The sequence below is a fragment of the Sminthopsis crassicaudata genome, chromosome 4 (assembly GCF_048593235.1).
Source record: "Sminthopsis crassicaudata isolate SCR6 chromosome 4, ASM4859323v1, whole genome shotgun sequence".
In the NCBI taxonomy this organism is placed as follows: domain Eukaryota; kingdom Metazoa; phylum Chordata; class Mammalia; order Dasyuromorphia; family Dasyuridae; genus Sminthopsis; species Sminthopsis crassicaudata.
The window spans coordinates 308,493,902-308,513,890 of NC_133620.1; the positions used below are offsets into that span (position 1 = coordinate 308,493,902).

Here is a 19,989-nt window from a genome sequence, read left to right on the forward strand (position 1 = left end):
ACCATTTCATTTTAGTCTTGACCCATTAAAATATGTCAGCCATGAACAGGATTTTATTAAAAAGCCTTTGACCTTGCAACATAATTAAGAACATAATTTGAATGTAGTAAGATATGTTTGGATAGTATGAGAAAATTTGATCACAATCTAGGGATCATCTATAAATTAATGGAAACTTTAGATAGAATGGAATTTCAGAAATGGGAAGAAGTCCTAGCTGAAAATTCTAAGAAACTGTCTGTGGGAGGAAAAAGGGAGGAGAGAACTTAACTAAGTCTTCTTTTGTCATTCCTTTAGGCTTAAGGATAACCTTCTACAGCGCCTAGCTCCCAACTGGTATTCAAGCATCATATCCTAAAACAACATTGGCTTCAATTTTCCCATCAGTGTCCTTAATAATGGTCCTAGATCAGCTAGCAGCAATGTCTGCATCATTGCAAGCTAAAGATAGAATGGATTCATGATTCTAGAAGGAGTTCAAATTGACTAGACAATGCTCAAGGCTAACTTCTAAAGAAAAAGAATTTCATCAAGAAAGAATTGTCTTTTGCCACATACATTCTCTAAGCTTGAATCCATTTCCTCCTCTGTATGTATTTAGGGGGTATGTATCACAGACATTTAGGAGGATATTTTATACCAATTGTTCTTATTGTACAAACTTAATACCCTTTTCTAATGGAGAAGAGCAATAGGTATAAAAGAAGCATATTTTTGGTGCCTCATTACAGAATTACTTCTGACTCCTTGTGGAGTACCCATAGGATATTAAGGGAGATGTAAACAATTGAGCACTACAAAACTGGATCGTCTCTTCTGAATAGGTATTGGGATAAAGATACCCAGAGTTATCTAGGCTACATTAGATTATCTCTAAGGAACCAGATTTATGATTTTAGGAGCTTTTTAGAGAAAATTATCACACCATTTGGAAATATTTTGTGTTCTAATTAAAATACTTTTTAACATATCATCCTTGTTGGTTTCATTTATATACATTCATATAATAAAAGCAATAATGAAAAATGATTGGTCAACCTGTTGGTATCACCAAAAAAAAAATAGTATGGAGGGAGAAAAGAAAACAATGAAGGACATTTCCATGGGGAACATGGATATTTAATACCCATATCCTAAAGAAAGATCCAGCATAGGGGTCTAAAGAAGACTCAGATCAAGAAAAAAAAATTAATTTGATTAAAACATTATTGGTAACTTTGGAGGAACTTTAGGTTGAATAATGAAATAATTTGTCTAACAATAATTTTGCTCAGTTTCCTCTTTTAAGACAATACTTTGATTGTAAAATTATTTTTACCCAAATTACTATTAGATGATATTTATTAACCATCTACTTTCTTCTCATTTGGCAAACTTCTATCTTCTTTTTAAGTTAAATGGCTGATAAATCAAAATCCTCCCTCCCTCCTCTCTTGCTCTGTAACTTATTTTCTTTGAATTTTCTTTTTTTAATTTACTTTCTATAACTTTTTCTAAAAGCAATTTCCTTAGTTAACTTTTTTGTGAACTCTATTTTTAATATTTATGGCTTTTTTCCCTTCCTTAGTCTCTTTGTATTCCTAATGGACTTAAAATTTCAAACGTACTAAGTATAATCTGTTTCTTTTATTTACTTGTAAATCTTTTCTGTCTATTCTTTTAAACTGTTTTATCTCACTCTTTGAAGGATTGATTCTAACAGAGGTAATGAAAATAGAAGTAATAATTCAGTTCAACTCAGTAGTAAGGATTCTCCTCTCTGGATCCAGGCTATTAAGTTTTTTGTCCCAATGTTTATTACAAAATTGTTCTATATTTTCTTTTTCTCCTTTGTCACATCATATTTTCATGATAGAAAGAAAGTTTCATATTTTTTCTATTTTTAAAGCAATTCATTTAATATTAAAATTGCTTATTCTTTTAATGCTTGATAGAATTCATTTATAAATCTATTTGGTCCTAGAGTTTTCTCTTTTTTCTTTATAGTTTGTTCATTTTCATAAATGATTTCATTTATAACTTGTTCATTTCCTTCTTATATTAGATTCCTTGAATTATTTATTTCTTGTTTGTTAATATGTATTATGTGTCTGTAAATATTCATCCATTTCATTTGTAATTAGTTTTGTTGGAATATAATCAGGTAAAATAGTTTCAGATAGTTTCCCTCATTTTAATTTTGGTTGTGAACACTCCTTTTTAATTTATAATACAATGTTTTTATTTAAATCAACTACTACTTTTAATTTTTATATAACTTTAATTTTGTTCATCTCTTCATTGATTTTTAAGATTTCTATTTTGGTGCTCAATTATTTTTTAAAGTTTTCTATTTTTAGTTGTATTCACAATTTTTTCCATTTCTAATCTTTTTTTTAAATTTTTCATTGAGGAATTCACTTAGAGATATATTGCATCCCATAAGATTTGATGTTATCTCACTATTGTAATTTTGTCTGATATATATTTTAATGTTTCTTTGATTTGTGTTCTTGACCTATCTTTTTAAAGAATTAAATTACTCTACAATTATTTTTTATTCTTTCTTCAAAATTTTGAACTACTATTTATTTTACTGTAATCCCAGAAAAGAATGTGGTAATATTTCCATTTTCCTGCATTTATTCATAAATTTTTAAAATCCAAATTGTGGCCAATGAATAGATGAGAACAGAGGGAATGTTAGAAAGAATCACAGACAAGCAAGAAGTATGAAATAATAATTTATAATTTCATACATGTGCTCTTCTGTGTGTATGAAAATGTTATTTTTCTTGGTATTTATGGCCTGAATAAAAATAATTTGAAACTTAAAAAAGGAAAATGTAATGACCTAGGTATTTCATTTTTGATAGAGGTTTGCATGTTTGTCATCTTGGCTTGCAAGCATCCTGAGTTTCTTTGCTCTTTGGACACATAATTCCACTCACTACTTAATTTTCTGTTGGATGCAAAAGAGGCTTCAATTACTCAAATTTCTTTTCCTTTCTACATGAAGTTTTTTCTCTTGGTTGCTTGCTGCCTTTATTTATTACTCATCACTGGGATTTTCAATTTAACCATTATGTGTATAAGAGTTTACAGCATGTAAGTGAAATGAGCAGAACCAGGAGATCATTATACACTTCAACAATGATACTGTATGAAGATGTATTCTGATGGAAGTGGATATCTTCGACAAAGAGAAGATCTAATTCAGTTCCAGTTGAACAATTATGGACAGAATAAGCTACACCCAGAAAAGGAACACTGGGAAATGAGTGTAAACTGTTTGCATTTTTGTGTTTTTCCCCCATGTTATTTTTACCTTCTGAATCCAATTCTCCCTATGCAACAAGAGAACTGTTCGGTTCTGCATGCATATAATTGTATCTAGGATATACTATAACGTATTTAACATGTATAAGACTGCTTCTCATCTAGGGGAGGGGGTGGAGGGAGAGAAGGGAAAAGTCGTAACAGATGTGAGTGCAAGGGATAATGTTGTAAAAAATTACCCAGGCATATGTTTTGTCAATAAAAAGTTTAATTTAAAAAATTAAAATAAAAAAAAAGAGAGTTTACAGCATGGAATTTGTTTTGTTTTATTTTTCCTAAAGGCAATCTATGTACTTTTTGGTTGGTACTTTGTATTCTGTGTTCAGAAGCTCTAGGCAATTTTCTTGTATTATTTTTTATCAAGGTTTTTTCCACAGGTTCTGCTAAGAAACCCATAATCATTAAGTTTTCTTTAGAGCATTTTTCATATGAATATAAATAGCTTTAATCTCTTCATCTGGAAATTGGGAAATGACATTTATTCTGATAAATTTGACTTAGTTCTTTATATATTTTATCAGAAATAGGCTGTAAAAATTGTTTTCCAGATATCTGCTTTCCTTCTCATCTTGGTTATGAACTTTATGTAAAACCTTTTAAATTTAACATTATCAAAATTATCCATTTTGCATTTCATAATGTTCTCTATTTCCTGTTTAGTCATAAATGGCTCCTTTATTGAAAGATCTGATAAATAAACTATCCTTTGTTGTTCTAATTTGTTTATATTCTCATCCTTTATGTCTAAATCATAAACCCATCTGTTTGCCTCAGTTTCCTCATCTGTAAAATAAACTGGAGAGGTAAATAACAAACCAGTCCAGTCTTTCTACCAAGAAAATCCCATCACTAACAAAATCCAACAGTTAAAGTTACAAAGAGAAATTCCATTTAAAGTAACTGCCAATAGTATAAAATATTTAGGAACCTATCTGCCAAGGGAAAGTCAGGAACTATATGAGTAAAACTACAAAACACTTACCACACAAATAAAGTCAGATCTAACCAATTGGAAAAATATTAAGAGCTCCTGGATAGATCGAGCAAATATAAGATGACAATACTACCTAAACTAATCTATTTACTTAGTGCAATACCAATCATACTCCCAAAAAACTATTTTAATGACCTAGAAAAATAACAACAAAGACTTTCAAGGGAACTAATGAAAAAAAAAAAAAAATCAAATGGAGGCGGCCTCTCTGTACCAGATCTAAAACTATATTATAAAGCAGCAGTTACCAAAACCATTTGGTATTGGCTAAGAAATAGAATAGTTGATCAGTGGAATAGATAGGTTCAAAAGACAAAGTAGTCAATAACTTTAATAATCTAGTGTTTGACAAACCCAGAGACCCCAACTTTGGGATAAGAACTCACTGTTTGACAAAAACTGCTGGGAAAATTGCAAATTAGTATGGCAGAAATTAAGCATTGACTCATGCTTAACACCATACACAAAGATAAGGTCAAAATGGGTTCATGATCTAAGCATAAAGAATGAAATTATAAATAAATTAGAAAAACACAGGACATTTTAAATCTTAGACCTGTGGAGGAAAAAGGAATTTGTGACCAAAGAAGAACTAGATATCATTATTGATCACAAAATAAAAAATTTTGATTATATCAAATTGAAAAGCTTTTGTACAAACAAAACTAATCCAGGCAAGATTAGAAGGGAAACAATAAACTGGGAAAACATTTTTTTTAAGTCAAAGGTTCTGATAAATTTCCAAATTTTATAGAGAATTGACTCTAATTATGAACATACAATTTTCAGATGAAGAAATTGAAACTATTTCTAGCCATATGAAAAGATGCTCCAAGTCATTATTGATCAGAGAAATGCAAATTAAGACAACTCTGAGATATACTACACACCTGTCAGATTGGCTAGGATGACAGGAAAAGATAATGCTGAACATTGGAGGGGATATGGGAAAACTGGGACATTGATACATTGTTGGTGGAATTGTGAATACATCCAGCCATTCTGGAGAGCAATTTGGAACTATGCTCAAAAAGTTATCAAACTGTGCATACCCTTTGACCTACAGTGTTACTACTGGGCTTATTATATCCCAAGGAGATCTTAAGGGAAAGGGACCTGCATGTGAAAGAATGTTTGTGGCAGCCCTCTATACTGGCCAGAAACTGGAAACTGAGTGGATGCCCATCAATTGGAGAATGGCTGAATAAATTGTGGTATATGAATGTTATGGAATATTATTGTTCTGTAAGAAATGACCAGCAGGATGATTTCAGAAAGGCCTGGAGAGACTTACATGAACTGATACTGAGTGAAATGAGCAGAACCAGGAGATCATTATATACTTCAACAACAATACTCTATGATGATCAATTCTGATGGACATGGCTTTCTTCAACAATGAGATGAACCAAATCAGTTCCATTTGTTCAATAATGAATAGAATCAGCTACACCCAGCGAAAGAACTCTGGGAAATGAGTATGAACCACTACATAGCATTTCCACTCCCTCTGTTTTTGTCTGCCTGCATTTTTTATTTCCTTCACAGATAAATTGTACATTATTTCAAAGTCCGATTCTTCTTGTGCAGCAAAATAACTGTATGGACATGTATACATATATTGTATTTAACATAAACTTTAATATGTTTAACACTGCCATCTGGGAGAGGATGTGGGGGGAAGGAGGGGGAAAATTGGAACAAATTTGCTGAAAAATTGCCCATGCATATATATTGTAAATAAAAAGCTATTAAAAGAAAAGAAAATCTCAACAGGACCATGGAGAGTCCCACACGAATAACAACAAGAACTTCTAAATTTCACTTCCAGTCCCCTTTCCGCCATGCCATGGTGACAGGAGTTCAATCTGATATGGCAATAAAGATCTATGACAGGAAATGGCCTCAGAGGCCACTTCATCCAACCCGCTCTTTCAGCTGATGAGGGCGAGAACATTGAGACTCGGCAAAGTGAAATCGCTTGCCTGAGATCACAAATGTCATGGGCAACAGGGAGATTTAAACTGACGTTTTTGGACCCCAAATTCCAGTATCCTTCCACTGTGTCAAGATGGTGCATCCATGTTCCCACACACCACTACCTACCCGTCCCAGCTCATGACTGGTCTCAGTGTCCATGGATAGTAGAATAACAGCAAGCTGGCCTCAGAAAGCAGAGAATTATTGAGTGATAATCATCCTAGGGTTATTTTTTAATGGAAAAAGCCCATGATGGTCAGAGGAAGATGAATTTTCACTCCTCAAGAGGTATTCATGAAATATTTACTTTGTTCCTGGTATGGCAAGAACTGAGAAAGAAGGCAAGTTCTCCCAGTCTCTCCCAGTGAGAGACAAAAGGATGGGCCTGACTTCTTATCTGATTCTCTGAGGAATGCCTGAGGCACAAGGGCCCTCACAGGTCTCCTGCTGCAATACAAGTAGGACTTCAAGGCTGGGCCACCAATAGTGGTAATCACCGTATCTGCCCATATAGCTCCTTGCACACTTGGAGAACTCTTGTTAGAAGTCTCCTTGGTTCCAGCCTATGTCCACCACTGGCTTCAACCACTACCCGCTAAGTGTGCCCTCTGGGGCCAAGATGAGCCAGTCTCAGTGCTTTCTCCCAAGAGGGTTCTTTTCAAATACCTTAATTACCAAGCCTCCCTGCCTTCCCTGTAAACCAAAGCTGAGATCCTGGATTAAGAACTGGAAAAGAATCTGGAGGTCATCAAGCCTGCCAGTTTCTGCTCTGAATAACAGAAACAGACTTTTTTAAAGGGGAAAACACTGGGAGCTTGAGAGTTTCCAATCAATTGCAACTAGCTCAGAATACCCAGGAAGCAGAGCCATAGAGTAGACTAGAGGTGAGGGAGGGGCCCCTCTTCACTTAAAGACAGCAGAAAGGGGGAGCATTTTGAAAACAAAACCCACAGACCCATGCTTGGCCAACTAACTTTGACAGTGACTTTTTTATATCTGTCCAGCCTAGAGGAACAGGACACACATGGGTGCACACATATGTGCACACATCTTCTTATCCATAACACACATACCCACATATTCAGTTACACAGTAACTACTCACATACACTCACACAGATGCATATTCTACACACATATCCTCTCACCCATCACATATATTTCATATACTCAAACATACACTATGCAGACACACCAACATGCCCCTACACACATCCATGCACATAGATATAGATTAATAACATACAAACATGCCATGTCATGTGTGTGTTCACAACACATACACACATGTATGTGCATACATGCATATACACATACCACACATAATTTATTTCTACATATAAATATATACACACACATATATATTTTTCATTTCCAAATCCAACACTCAAGAGCTATGTGAAGTCTGATCTCTATCCCCCAACTACTAATGCCTTCCCTCCAAAATGACTTTGTGTTTGTTGGTGTCTATATAAAAACCACTTTGTCTATATCTGCATACATTTCATAAAATAAATAAAATAAATCACAAACTCATTTTGACCTTACCTTGATATAAGGTTGAAATGTTGGTTTATGTTTGTGTCCTCTTCTTTATTATCTACTTTTTCCTTATCACAATCTTATTATTTCCCTTGGCTTTATCAATGATATGCTGATGACTCACAAATCTTTAGTTCTAAAACTTAAATTTCTTGGATTATAGTTCTAAATATTAAAAGACTACTAAATATCTTGCTATTTTTTTTAATTTTATGATTAAATCCTTGAGACGAACATCTGCAAAAAAGGAAATCTGTCAGGTTCTAAACCTGCAGGCAGCTGGGTCTTACCTCCTTACTGCCTTCAGTATGCATCCAGACACGACCACAATGTTCAACAAAGAGAATCACAAACCAGTAGAGATGAGATTAGGAGGCACTTTAATGCATGTTCAAGCAAAGAGTTCACATCTTCTCTCCTCCTCTCTGTTCCCCTTCTTTTATCCCCATCCACCAGGATGTTCCAAAGCCTGCACCAATAAGCTGAGGTAAGCAAGATGAAACTTGCATATCCTACAGAGGAAGTTCCAGAGCTCTCGCCTGGGAACAGAGCCATTTTTTCAGAACAACTGATGCATGGAACACAAGGAACTTTGCCCTCGAGGCCATGTTGTGGTGTTTGCAACCCTCAGTTTGCTCCAGGTCTCATGTTTTTCCAGGAGAATTGCAGTCCCCTAACAGGAATCCACTTCCTTTCACCTTGCTTTCTTCTTAATTCCTAACAATTCCACTACCAACCTCGCAGCAACTAAAACTTTCTATCCAAAGCTTTGACATTGTTGATCCTCGTTTTCTAAATATTCTTTTCTCTCTAGGTTTTTGAAAATCATTCTCTCTGGTTTCTTGTCCTACTTCCATTCTTCCTCCATCTTTTTTTATTGAATCTTCATTCAGGTCACATTAACCATGATTATTCCACAGGGTTTTGTCCTGGTCCCTTTTCTCTCTATGATATTTCTCTTGGTGATATCATCAGCTTTTTAATTATTTTTAATTTAATTATTTTCTCTATGTTGATGATTCTCAAATATTCTTATTAAGCTCTCATGTCTTTATGGACCTCCAGTCCTGCAATTCCAAATTCCAACTCTTCAGATATCTTGAATTGCATGTTGTGACATTTTAAGCACACTTGAATCAGAACTCATTACATTTCCCCCCAAAGACCTCTCCACCTTCCAAATTTCCCCATTATTGTCTCTACTATCTTCCTTTTCCCAAATACTCACCAATCTAAGAGTCAAATGCAATTTATTGCCAAGGCCTGTCAATTTCCCTTTTGCAACATCTCTCAAATATACTCCTCTTTTCTGATATTGCCACCACTCTGATGCAACACTCCTTTTCTCATACTCAAATTTTTATTGCATGAACTTGCTGGTAAGTCTGCCTACCTCAAATTACATCCAACTTTAATCCATTCTCCATTCAGCCACCAGTGTTATTTTTCTAAAGTATCACTTTGACCATGTCACCATCATACTCATTAAATTCCAAGGGATCCCAATCATATCAAGAATTAAATCAAAATCTACTGTTTGAAGTTCAAAGCCTTTCATAAAAATATCATTACACTATTTTTCCAGTATTCTTACACCTTTATGTACTCTTGATCCAGGAATACTGTAATCCTTGCTCAGTGGCCCTCACACTTTTTAAATAGGGGACCAGTTCACTGTCTCTCAGACTGTTGGAGGGCCGGACTATAGTAAAAACAAAAAAACTATAAACAAATTCCTATGCACGCTGCATATATCTTATTTTGAAGTGAAGAAACAAAACTGGAACAAATACAATATTTAAAATGAAGTAAAGTTAAATCAACAAACTTACCAGTATTTCAATGGGAACTATGGGCCTGCTTTTGGCTAATGAGATGGTCAATGTCTGGGTCCATATTTGTCACTGCTAATCGTAACAAGTGATGCAAGTGTGCATCTGTTAGTATTGATCTGATTGGAGATTTCAAATGTTTCATTCTAGAAAAAGTCTGTTCACAGACAGAAGTGCTGCCAAAGATGGCTGCCATTTTGAGTGCATGGTTCCTGAGATGAGGATATGTCTCAGAGGGGAGAGATGCATAGAAATTATGAAGGCTGCTTGATTGAATGCATCTTTCAGAGATGGTAAATTGTATCTACATTTTCAATGTCAATAGAAAATGTGTTATGGAAAAGCTGTATGTCCTGTTCATGGAGATGAAGCTCTTTAAATCTAAATTGGAACTCCTTGCAATTTTCCCAATGAATCCACACATGTTTTGTTTGGGAATGCAATCAACACTTTTTCTGCTAACAGATTTTGAGCTGTGGGGAGATGGCAGAAGTTTTCCTCCTTCACTTGTTTGATGAGGAGGCCTAATTTTACTTCAAATGCTTTAAAATGTGATTACATATCACAGATGAGCTTCCTCTTTCCTTGAAGTTGGATATTGGAATCGTTGAGTATCTCTGTGACATCTGTCAGAAAGGCAAGGTGCCATTTCTATTCTGCATCATTGAGCTCTGGTACTTCTTTGTTTTTTGAAAGCAGAAAAGTTGTAATCTGTGGAAGTAAGTCATAGAAACGTTTCAAAACTCTCCCTCAACAGCCAATGGACTTTTTTTGTGATATAGAACATCTTCATACTCAAGTTTAGCTCAGACAGAAATTCCTGAAATTGTCTGTGATTTATTGCATTAGCTCTAATGAAGTTAACACAAGATACCACAATTTTCATAACAGAGTCCCACTTCAGTGATTTACTACACAGCGCTTGTTGGTGGATGAGGCGGTATATGGCTATTGGATGAGAATGGTTATGTTTGTCCATCTCTTGGTTAATGCGAGCAATTACTCCTTTCTTAGATCCCACCATGCTTGGGGCACCATCAGTTGTCACGCTAGCTAGTTTAGCCCAGTCTAGCTCCAAACCACTCATAGTTTGGCAAACCTTTTCATAGATATCCTCTCCTGTAGTTGTTCCTTTGATGCTTTGCAGTGCAGCAAGCTCTTCTATGACTTCAAAATAATCATTCATCCCACAAATAAAAATTAGAAGTTGTGCAGAATCATGAACATCATTGCTTTCGTTGGGTGCCAAGGAAAAATATGAAATTTTTTTTGTGGAGTTTTGCAAATGCTGATGCAAATTGTCTCCCATTTCTTCAATCATCCATGTAATTGTAGGTCCTGAAAGATTCACTGTACTAAATAAATTGGCCTTCTCTGGACACATCTCTTTGGCAACAGAAAGAAGGCATTCTTTAACAAATTTTCCCTCCATGAATGGTCTGCCAGTGTGTGCTATTAGTTTGGCAACTTGAAAACTTGCTCGCAATGATGAAATATTTAGCTGCTTCTGCTTCACAAAAATATTTTACTGAGTTGCAATGTATTTTTCAGTTTTAATATTTTATCTTTTCTCATGTCTCCAACCAAACATATTTATCTTTATGTTGAGTTTCATTGTGTCGACGCAAATTATATTCTTTGAACACAGACATTATATATATATATATATACACACACACACACAGTGCCACAAAAAAAAAAAAAATACCAGCAATAACTTTGTTTACACAGAGATATACAGACTGTAATGCCCAACTTCCTCCAAGCTGCCTCTGCGCTGTGATGCCTCCGTTTCCCACACTCTCTCTCCTGCTTCAGACCTTCACTGCACACAAGTCACTACTCAGGCGGCACTCCCAAATGCTCTGGCTTCCTCTGAATCCTGGGATCAATTCTCATGATCCAGAGCTGCATTATTGTATGTGCTGCACTTGTAATTTATCATAATCGCAGGTAAGACTGTGCATATATGTATATAACTGCATGATATATTGTATGTGCAGAATGAGCTTCAGTGGCAAATCGTACATTGGGGTTTATGGGGGAGGTCATCATGTGACTTGAAGCTGCACAAGTGTATGGAGACCTTAAGAATCTGGAGGGGGATGAAGCAGTACACCAGCTCTGCACCCCTTCATTCTCAGGATAAGTGGGGGGGGCACTAAGGTCAGACCCCCAGTGATTATCAGGTGATGACATATGTTAGCAATATTCCATCTCTTTATGAAACTACAGAACATACACACAGTGATAAAACTGATGACCACAACAGCCAGACATGAGGTCACTATGGATACAGGGCCACAGCCAGGAGCCTCACTCTGGGTGACATAGCAGTCAGTACTGCAACATGCACTGTACATCCTTCCCGCCTGTCTATTGTGGTGGCTTCCATTGCTTTATAAGGCCACGGGCTATCAGTTCTCCATCTTCTGCATCTTTCTCCCTTCCCCATACCATACATCCCAGCCTGGGAACTCACCTCACCTCAGTATAGCCTCACACTCTGCTACCTCAGCCCAGTGCAGGAAGTGTGCACTGCTAATGTGAGTTTAGGTCAAATGTCACTTCTGGTCTGATTTTGCCATAACCCGGCCACATAAACATCCTCAATGGGTCACATCTGGCCCACGGGCCATAGTTTGAGGACCCCTGTCCTTGCTATTTCACACCTCTCTCAATTCTGAGTATTCTCACTAACTAACCCCTATAATTGAAATTCTTTCACCTTATTTCTACCTCCTATCTTCTTTGAGATACCAGCTACAATGCTAATTTGTGCAAGAAAACTTTGCTTCTCTCTCTAAATTCTAGTGCCTTCTTTTCCTAATCATGTCCTATTTTTCCCTTGTATATAACATATTTATACATGTTTTTCTCCCAAAGGGAAAGAGACTCATAAATGGAGGAAGCTTTTGGCAATCCTTTGCAAAAGGGCTGTTGCCTAAATTAAAATACTTTTTATAGCACTCCAACTGACAAGTGAACAGTAACAGTCCATCTAAAGAGTGAAGCATTCCCTAATCCAGAAAGTCAAGAAAAATGGGGAAGACTGCAACACAGAAGAGCAAACCAGGAGACCAATGGATCAACCTGCCAAACATTGATGCTGGACCTTAAAAAAAAAAATCCACAAACGAACATCCTGTAGCAACTGCCGAGTAGCAGAGTAGCTTTCCCAGGCCTGTCTGGCAGCCACTGTCCAGTGGCTTTTCTGCACAGTCTGGAAGGATCTGCCCAGTGGCAGAACAATCTATCTTAATGAGGCAGCTCAAGGGATAATGAGGCCAATACTTGGTCTCTCTGGGTAGAATAAATGAACCTTGAAACAAGTTCTTTAGCTGTTGAGTCAAGGTGATGGTGAAAAGCCTATTTAATACATGCACTAGAGGCTACATGTATTTTTAAAGTATCAACTTCCATAGAGAATATAATGATTTATAATTTGCTGTATCACGTTTTAAATCTTAGTTGATGTATTTTTATTAATTCTTTGTGTTTTAAGCCTTTCAATTATGAGAACAGGGAAGATGTAGATGGAATAAGTAGTTATATAAGTTATATAAGTATAGTTATACTATAAGTAGTATATAGTTGAGTTATGCCTGACCTACATTGCACTTTGAGGAAGACCTACATTCCCTTTTGAGGAAGATATGAACTATAAACAAAGTTCTGGAGTAAAATGTAAAAGTCTTAGAGAATATAAGGAGAGACTCCTCTAGGATTTAAATCAGACTTCTTGTAGGGAAAGATTTAGGAGCCCTTTAGGACAAGGCAAACTCTCTTTATTTCCCTTTGCCTGGTGACAATTTGTTATTATACTCATTTTATTGAGGCAATTCTTTATTCTTAGACACCTTTCTTCTGTCCATCAATAATATTAATACTGTCATTTCTGTAGCATTTCTGCTTAACATTTTTAATAACTTAATAACTTATTATATAATATAATAACATGCTTAACATTCTGCTTAACATTTTTAATAACTTAACATTCTGTAGCATTTCTGCTTAACATTTTTAATACATTACCTCATTTGTACTTCACAGAAAGCCTGTGAGGTAGGTAATGTACATCTAATTATCCTGAATTTCCAGATGAGAAAACTGAGGCTCAGGAAGGTTAAGTGGTTTACTTATAACTAATCACCTAGTAAGCATCAAAAATAGAATTCAAACCCCAATCTTTTTTATTATAATTCCAGTATTCCCGTCATTATATCATGTTACCTGTCAAATGTTTTAAAGATCTTTCTCAAAGAAGCCTCTGAAAAAGTTTAATAGCCTGGCAGAACTACCCTGAGAAACAGGTGAGAAGAAAGGAGAAATGTAAAGAGAGAAATTATATTCCCCTGAATAACAAGAATAAATTGAGGGAAGAAAGAATCCTGCTGCAAGTTAAAGATCTTATTACTGGGAGAGAGGAAAGAAATAGCCCTGATTCATCATGATGTATTCCTCATTTAGACAATTTAGGAAAGACAATCTCTCCTTTCAATAAATCTACCAAAGAAGCTTGTGTGCTAGAACTAGATGCAAAAGAGGATTTAAGATTAAAAGGTTTGTATTTTTAATTATATAATGAACTCTCAAAAATAGGATCCATAAAAAACAGATTGGTGAGCTAGTCCCCTAGGAAAGAGAATGACTGCTACATATTTGAAAAGCACTGAATTCCAGAAAATAGGAAACAGAGTGAATAAATTGACAAATGGGGGTAATGTAGGGTCTTAGGACTGGGGAGCAAGGCAGAAGTCTAGTTACCAGATTAAGTTACAAATTTGGGGAAACTAAATCTCTTCCACATTTTGGGAGATATACAAATGGAAGAGCTAGTGAAGAGAATGATTATCAAATGAAGGTCAAGAACCATCTGCTAGAGAAAAGTAGAACTTTGCAATGTGGCAAGCAGAACTTGCTTAAAAATTAACATAGATGATGACTATCTTCTGGAGTAAAGCTAAACCAGGAGGAGGAGCAAAGGCCAAGTAATAAAATAAGAGAAAGAAGTAATTACACCTTCTAGAAAAAGCAATTGAAAACAGTCACTATAAAAGGATTAATTAACATCTCTGGGATAAAGGCCAGCTATAGCAGTTGAGTACCATTGGTGGAGAATAGCGACCAAAGGAGAATTCAAGAAACATTCAATGTGATACAGATGGAAAAATAAAGAAGAGAAATTACAACATCAAAGAGCCATCCCAAATGACATACAAAGGAAGGCTCCTAATATTGTGAGTAATGAAGACTACATAGACCTGTAGAAAAGAATTACTGAGGTAGGTATAGTTACTTTTTCTGGGTTCAGCTACAAGCCCTGTCCATTTTATTAACTTAAAAATAAAACTGTTTATGTTTCAAACTTTGTAAGTATGTGTTCTTGCAAGGGGAGCCAATAATTTATGTAGATAATCTTGATGGAGGTCAGAGAAATGAACATCTCCTTAAGGTATACCCAACTCCTTTATATAAAGGAAAAACATCTGATATAACCATTAAACTAAGCAGAACTTGGTTACAAGTTATTAGAACAACCCAGTTATTAGAACAAGAGTACAAATTCAAAGCAGAAATAGCAGCAAAGCTGACTAAATATTGATTCACTGGAACAGACTTTTATACTTTTATACTCACTCTGCCTAGAAATCAGATTTATTTCATTAGCTAAAGAAATGTGCAAATAAGTCTAGCTAAAGAGACAGAAATATTGTTGGAGAGGAAAACCCTTTCAATTTGTAAAGAAATTGAAATCAATTCATCATCACCTCTTCCATAGATAATTCTAGTTTAACTGACCTAGTTTTTCATTTCAACCTATACTATTGTGTTAGGACTATTGGACTTTATACTATTGATGGACAGAATCTCTACATTCTACACACCGAGTAAGAAGTCTTCTCCTGCACTATACAAAAACTTTCAATATGGCAGTGTCATTCAAGACCTTCTACAATCTAGTCTCAATATACTTTTTTTATCTTTTTTTCCCCTTTTTCTGAGGCTGGGGTTAAGTAACTTGCCCAGGGTCACACAGCTAGGAAGTGTTAAGTGTCTGAGACCAGATTTGAACTCAGGTCCTCCTGAATTCAAGGCTGGTGCTCTATCCACTGTGCCACCTAGCTGCCCCCTCAATATACTTTTAATGCCTTATTCCCATATCCCTCCTTTACTCATCAAAATCTCAAGAAAATATTGATCAGATACTTCTAATTTCATCTACATTGTTATTTATTTTCTTTTCATCCATTATTAAAGGTTTAGCTCAGATTAACCATTCTTTCATTAACCCTTCTATTAGCTTCCAAATGAATATCACGTCTCCCTCCTCCAAAGCTCCTAGCAGTTTCCTGGCATATTTCTTATGTTATTTATTACATTCTGCATGGTGTTTTCATTGTTTGTACCTCTTTCCTGGTTTCCCCAACAAGTTGGTAAGGTCTGTGAAAACTTATTTATATTTGTATTTTGCACATAGTTGGTTGGCACTTAATGTTTGTCAAGTGACTGGATGATTCTATAAAGCTGACCTCAAGAGGAAAGTATACTGTGGCAGACTTGTCAGGTAGGAGAGAAAGAAAGATGGGCTCAGTAACAAAATCAGTTCAGTAAAGCTATCTCCCTTCAGTCATTAGCAAAAGATCAGACTGGGGAAAAATGACCCACTAGATCCTGCTAACTAAAGTTGGCTTTCACAGAGACTAAAATTCAACAGTAATATGTTTTGTCACTGGAAATATTCCAACTCACACTAATAAGTGAATTCAGTTCTTTTCCTTCCTTTCACCTCACTGTATATATGTTATGTCTAACAGTCAAATTCTGATAATGTCCAGCAGGGAAGAATGAATGGCAAACTCATTAATTTTCCTTTTGGTTTATTCTTAAATTCCAAAGGCTAAATATTAGCTTTAGCCAGACTTTAGGGTTTCTGCAGATATACTTTCACATGAAAGTGTTAACTGAGCTTGGTTCCTTTGACCTTAGATTCCATCATCTCTAGAATAATATGAAATATGTGAAAAGGATTGTGCCTCCTAGATGTCAAGCTAGGTTTCATGATGAATTTACATGATATTCAAATTTAGAAGTCACTTTAAAAAATTGAAGAAATGTAGCAATGGAAACCTATTTGTCAAGCAATATATTGTTATCCAACACAATAGTAGGCCATAAAATCAAACTCTCATAGTTAGAAGGGGATGTAGAGATTTAAATTTAAATTTAAATTTAAAGAAAACTTGGATTAAAAATGCTTCTTTGATGAATCCCACAAATAATTATAAATTCTTTGATCAAAATCATGAAATGAGGAAGGGAAAGTCACAATAGTTCTTCAACTGTGTTCTTACCTCTGTTAACAATGGCACCTTTCTTTCATTGATGAGTTCTCCATTCACAATCCATAAAAGTTCTGGGTCTGGGGTTAGAGAGACCTGAGTTCAAATTCAGCTTCAGCATTTACTGTGTAACCTTCAACAAGTTACTTAACCTGTTTGTCTTAAATTTCTTCAACTATAAAATGAGGATGATAACAACACTATCTCATAGTGTCATTGTAAGGATCATATGAAATATGTGTGAAGTGTTAGCATCATAGTAGGTAGCTATTCCCTTTGACCCATCATTGGTGAGTTCCTCCATTCTCTGGAGTCAGTTAATAAATATTTTTAAAGTACTTATTATGTACTAGGCACTGTACTAAGTACTAATAATACAAAGAAAGGCAACCTTGAAGAACTCACAATCAAATGGAGGTAGATAACATGAAAACAATATGTAAAACAAATTTTTAAAAGGCTAAATAGGAAATCACCAACAGAAGGAAAGCACTATTAATAAGGTTTCCTGTAAAGAATGGGATTTTAGCTGGGACTTAAAAGGAACTAAAGAAGCCAAAGGTTGGTGAAGAGAAAAGAGAACATTTCACGCATAAAAGATAGCTAGTAAAAAATTGCTCCAAATAAGGAGATAGAGTCTAATTCTTTTTTTTATGGTTAAATTTTTTTATTAATTTTATAATTATAACATTTTTTGACAGTACGTATGCATAGGTAATTTTTTTTTTACTCCCTTCTGTTCCGAATTTTTCCCCTCCTTCCCTCCACCCTAGATGGAAGGCATTCCCATACATATTAAATATCTTATAGTATATTCTAGGTACAATATATATGTGAAGAACTGAATTTTGTTGTTGTTGTTGCAAAGGAAGAATTGTATTTGGAATTGTAATCTGGGAAGAAAAGCAAACAAAAAAAAGATCACAGTTTACACTCATTTCCCAGTGTTCCTTTTCTGGGTGTAGCTGATTCTGTCCATCATTGATCAATTGGAATTGGATTAGCTCTTCTCTATGTTGAAGATATTCACTTCCATCAGAATACATCCTCATGCAGTATCATTGTTGAAGTATATAATGATCTCCTGGTTCTGCTCATTTCACTCAACATCATGATGTAAGTCTCTCCAAACCTCTCTGTATTCCTCCTGTTGGGTCATTTCCTACAGAACAATAATATTCCATAGCCTTCATATACCATAATTTACCCAACCATTCTCCAGTTGATGGACATCCATTCATTTTCCAGTTTAGAAACTACAAAAAGAGCTGCCACAAACATTTTAGGACATACAAGTCCCTTTCCCTTCTTTAGTATTTCCTTAATAATAATTATATAATTAATAAGCCCAGTAGTATCACTGCTGGATCAAATATTAATTATATAATTAATAAGCCCAGTAGTAGCACTGCTGGATCAAAGGGTATGCACATTTTGATAACTTTTGGGGCATAATTCCAGATTGCTCTCCAGAATGGTTGGATTCGTTCACAACTCCACCAACAATGCATCAGTGTCCCAGTTTTCCCACAGCCCCTCCAACATTCATCATTATTTGTTCCTGTCATCTTAGCCAATCTGACAGGTGTATAGTGGTATCTCAGAGTTGTCTTAATTTGCATTTCTCTGATCAATAGTGATTTGGAACACTCTTTCATATGAGTGGAAATAGTTTTAATTTCATCATCTGAAAGTTGTCTGTTCATATCCTTTGACCATTTATAAGTTGGAGAATGGCTTGATTTCTTATAAATTAAAGTCAATTTTGATAGAGTCTAATTCAAGAAACTGCAAGGAGGCCAGTGTCACTAATTGAAAAGTGAGGGGAAGGTGTATAAAGTGTAAGAAGCCAGGAAGGTAGTGTTATATTTTATTCTGTAGGTAATAGAGAAGCACTGGGGTTTATTAAGAAGGGTATGACACGATAAGAAATATTTATTTATAATAATATATTTAGGAATATAACTTGTAATAGCTGAGTAAAAGATAAATTGGAATGGGGAAAGATTTCGAGGAGCCAGAACAAGTTAGACAGCTACTGCAATAGTCCAGGCATAAGGAAATAAGACTTGAACCAAAGTATTGAAAATATCAGAGGAGAGAAGGGGGTTTATTCAAGAAAAATGTTGAAAATGCAAGAAATTGGATATGAGTAGAAAAATAAATGAGGAGATGAGATTGATACCTAGGTTGTTAATCTGAGAGAACAGTAGTACCCTCAATATTAAAAGCAAAATTTGGAAGGGGGAAGTGGTTGGAAGGGAAAGGAATAAGTTCAGTTTTGGATGTATTGAGTTTAACATGTCTATGAGGTATTACACTGAAGATGTCCAGTTGGACATTTGAGACTAGAGGTCAGCAAAGAGGTTATAAATGGATAAATAAATTAGAGAATCATTAACATAGAGATGATTAAGTGAAATAATATTGAAAGAGAATATGAGGGCCCAGGACAAAAATTTATGGGACACTTGAAATTAGAAAACATGAAATGAAAGACATCTACAAAGGAGTGGTTGGATAGATAGAATAGTATCTGAAAAGCCTAGAGGGAGATAGTGTCAAAGATTAGAGAGAGGTCAAAAAGAATGAGGATTGAGAAAAAGCTATTACATTTGACTGATTCATGGTTTTCTTTTGTTCTCAAAGAGGATCAAAATGACATAATTATATTGGAGTCAAGTTACAGTGCTTCTGAATATGAATGAGATCAATATGAGCTCAGAATTTTCTGCCACAGGTTGAGCAAAATAGTCCATATGAATATTTGGAATGGATTCTCTAACTTTGAGCATCTTGAATGCTTTACAATTCTTAAGAGAGACCTTGAGAGTAGCCTTTTCAGACTACCATGTAAGTGCTTGCCCTATATGAGTTTTCCATAAAATAGTCTTTTGGCAAGCATACATTTATCATTCAAACAATCTAGTCAGCCCAATAGAGTTGTGCTTTCTCTAGTAGAGTTGGAATGCTTGGCAGTT

At 35.2% G+C, this 19,989-nt stretch overlaps 1 pseudogene; it reads left to right on the top strand.

Moving 5' to 3' along the window:
- Window positions 1-6,092: 6,092 nt before the first annotated feature.
- LOC141540772 (large ribosomal subunit protein uL4m-like) overlaps window positions 6,093-19,989 on the top strand; it is a 63,108-nt pseudogene continuing 49,211 nt past the window's right edge.